This window comes from Galeopterus variegatus, unplaced genomic scaffold (assembly GCF_000696425.1).
Source record: "Galeopterus variegatus unplaced genomic scaffold, G_variegatus-3.0.2 Scaffold5328, whole genome shotgun sequence".
Taxonomy (NCBI): Eukaryota; Metazoa; Chordata; class Mammalia; order Dermoptera; family Cynocephalidae; genus Galeopterus; species Galeopterus variegatus.
This window is the reverse complement of record NW_007731439.1, coordinates 16,017-19,555: the sequence shown is the minus strand read 5'-3', so window position 1 is coordinate 19,555 and position 3,539 is coordinate 16,017.

Here is a 3,539-nt window from a genome sequence, read left to right as displayed (position 1 = left end):
GAGGGTTTCCTGTGTCTCACAGCCTCAGGGCACACCTAATTTGAGGGGCTCTTCCTCACCCCAGGTTCCAAGTTTCCTGCAGGCCTCTGAGGAGGCCCTGATATGATCATAGCAGCCCCTGGTGGCCTATCTTCAGGATCTCAGCAGCCCCACCCTGCCTTGGCCAAGGACAGATTTGTGGGACCCAGGGGGTGCATCCCAAACTGAGGGGTGCTGAAAACAAGGGAGATACTCTGATGTCACTGAGGACCTGGAGACGCTGAGAAGATCCTGAGCTGGGATCTGGGCACCTGGTTTGAGGCCCAGCTCCACCCCATCTCTCCAGTCCTCACCTATTAGAAGCCGTTATAGCCTGCTGACTTGTGTGTGCTTTAGAAAGGCCAAAAACACCGAGTTAAAAAAAAAAAAAAATCCTGCCACCCCCTAGAAAGATTCTCCTCCGAAGATGGAAGGTTCAAATCCTGGCTCCACTGCATCCAGCCTATGTGTACTTACACATGGGTGTTTACTTCATTGGATCTTACTTTCTTCATCTTTAAAATGGGCATAAAAATTTATACTTGTATCAGTATAATTTTGGCCGACTAACAAAAAAACCCTGACTTAACTGGTTTAAACAAGAAAGAAAATTCATTATCTCAAATAATCATAAGAGGCCTTAAACTGGGGTGGCCCCAAGGCTGGTTAGTTCAGCAGTTTGGTGTTGTCATCAAAGACCCAAGTCCTTTTCATCTTTGTTTTGACAAGCCCCTCATGGTCACAAAATGGCTACAGCAGTTCCAGGAATCACATGCAGACCTGACAGTGCCCAGCAAAGGAGAGGACAGTCTCTTCCTATATTTCTCTTACTTTCCCAGAAACCTTTCCCAGAACTCCCCTCCCCACCCCCAGCAGACTTCCTCCTTTGTCTAATGAGTCAGAACTAGGTCACATGGCTATTCCTATACCAATACCTAGTAAGGGAAATGGAGTCATGGTTGGCTCAGGGAAGCCATGGCTGTGTGAAGCTGAACAAAATCCAGTGCTATGAGTAAGGAAGAAGGGCCCTGACTTCTAGGGCAGCACTAACACTGGTCCATGAGCTCCAGCACATGATTCCAGAGATGAATGCCAGTACTGAGCACAGTGCCTTAACACATGGTAGGTGCCTTATCCATGTCTGCTGGCTTTCTGCTTTTTGTGATTCCCTCCAAGAACACAAGACTCCTAGGCTGGCCTTTTCTGACCCAACCTTCCACCCCTCAGCTCCTGGGGCTTGGGTCTCCACTACCCAATGCCTCTCCTATCCACCCCCTGGCTCCATCACTACCCTCTCTTTTGTTTCCGTCTCAAAAGCTTGGGATAAACAAATATCTCCTCATTGTCCCCAGTGACTTTGGATTCCTAAAAAATAAAAGGTATGGGGCCAGCCCGGTGGCACACTGCTATAGTGCGCCACTTGGGAAGCGCAGCGGCGCTCCCACCGAGGGTTTGGATCCCACATACAGACCGGTTCCCGCTCACTGGCTGAGCGAGGCGCGGGAGCAGCACCGAGGGTTGAGATCCTGTTGCCGGTCCCGGTCCGGTACGGGGGCGACACTGAGGGTTGCGATCTATTGCCGGACACAGAAAAAGACAAAAAATAAAATAAAATAAAAAAATAAAAGGTAGAAGGTGCTTGATTCTTATATAAATACTTTTCCCAGGAGCCAAAAATTAACACAGTATGAACAGAGGCCTGATGTATTTAACCGCCCCATCCAAACAACCAAAATGACCGAAATACACTGTTATCTGGGCGAGGTGAGGAGACTGACTGCCTACTATGACATTATCGCACTCAGAAATGTCAGAAGCATGTGTTCAGGGGAGATGAACATTCAGTGTGGTTGAATATGGCTTTTGATTTTACAAGAAATCCCCAGCATTCATCTAAAACAATAATAACAGCTAATAATAACAGGGCATGTAATAATGAACTATTCATAAGCATAAGAGGTAATTGTTCAATTAAGGTCCCAGAGTTTCTGAGACTGTCTCTTCTGATGGGGTCCCTTTGTTTTTGCCTCCAGTAGCACTAATTATTTCCCAGTAGTGCTTTAAACTTGGGCGGAAAAAAGCCCACCTGTCAAATATGACATACAAGTGCTTTATCATTATTAAATACACATACACACACATAATAAGAAATCCTTGTTGGAATAAAGTTAGGGGTATGTTCAAAGAGACAGGGCTCTAAATGAGAGCCGACAGGCTTAGCGGCTCAGTAAAAGTGGCAGGTGACAGCCATAGTCTTCACTGCAGAAGTGGCAGGCCTTGTCACCTCTCACCCCAGAGAGGCCAGAGTGTTTCTATCATGGGTTCTTTTTCTCTGGGCAGCTGGCCAGTGCAGGGATCCAGACTCTCGACCCTGGTGTTATCAACAGCAACTCTAACCAACTGAGCTAACTGGCCAGCCCTAGCATGGGTTCTGAGGGCGGAATTCCCAGGTTCAAATCCCACCACCACCCCTTACCAGCAAGGCACAGACTTCCCCTCTCTGAGCCTCAGTTTCCTCATCTCTAATATAGAATGCAATAACTTTCCTTTTTTTTTTTTTTTTTTTTTCATTTTCCACACTGCTCAAAACTGTAATTTTCTCATGGCACTGTTCTCATTAGACTTTGTGCCACCACCACCAACCTTTGTTTTGCCTTTAGTTGAGGGTAAAGATCATGTGGTGCTCTTCTTTGTATCACTTCATCTTGCTTATTAGTGCCTTTTAAATGGGCACTCAATAAATGTTAGCTGAATTATGTGTTCATTTGATCAATGACTCTACCAGAGTTCGGAGAGGTGGAGAGGTTTGTTTAAAGTGACACAGCAAGTTAGTGAGAAAATGCTTGGACCCAAATCTCAGTCTTCTGATTTCAAGCTAAGGGTGGAAAGTTTCACTTCTAGGGAAGGCTGATTTTGGCATTATGTGCCTTAAGGAGTTGGTGACTATTCTCTAGAGAGGAAGATGTTTGTTACAAAGATCAAGCATTAAAATTGGATCAAGCATTTGCTTCATAGGTAAAGCTACCGGGCTCTCACTCAAATATTATTTATTTTGATTCTAATCTATAAATTAACCTATAGATGCTGTGACATTAAGTATGGAAAAGTGTTGTGGGAAGAGTGTCTTTCTAAATGTCCCTAAAACCAGCTTCAGGGTGGCTGCTTCAGCCCTGCCCATAGCTGGTGGCCAGACTCTTGGGAAAGTCAAATTACTCTGCCATATTTGCCTATTGGAGCAGGATAGAGCAGCTGAAAATACTGCCTTGTATTAGTCTGTTTTTGTGTTGCTATAACAGAATACATGAGACTGGATAATATATAAAGAATAGAGGTTTATTTGGCTCACGATTCTGGGACAGCTGCATCTGGCGTGAGCCTCAGGCTGCTTCTAGTCATGGCAGAAACTGGCAGGCAGCCGGTGGGTACAAGCAGATCACATGGTGAGAGGAAGCAAGAAAGAGAGGGAGGGAAGGTGCCAGAGTCTTTTAAATAACCAGCTCTTGTGGGAACTAATAGAGCGA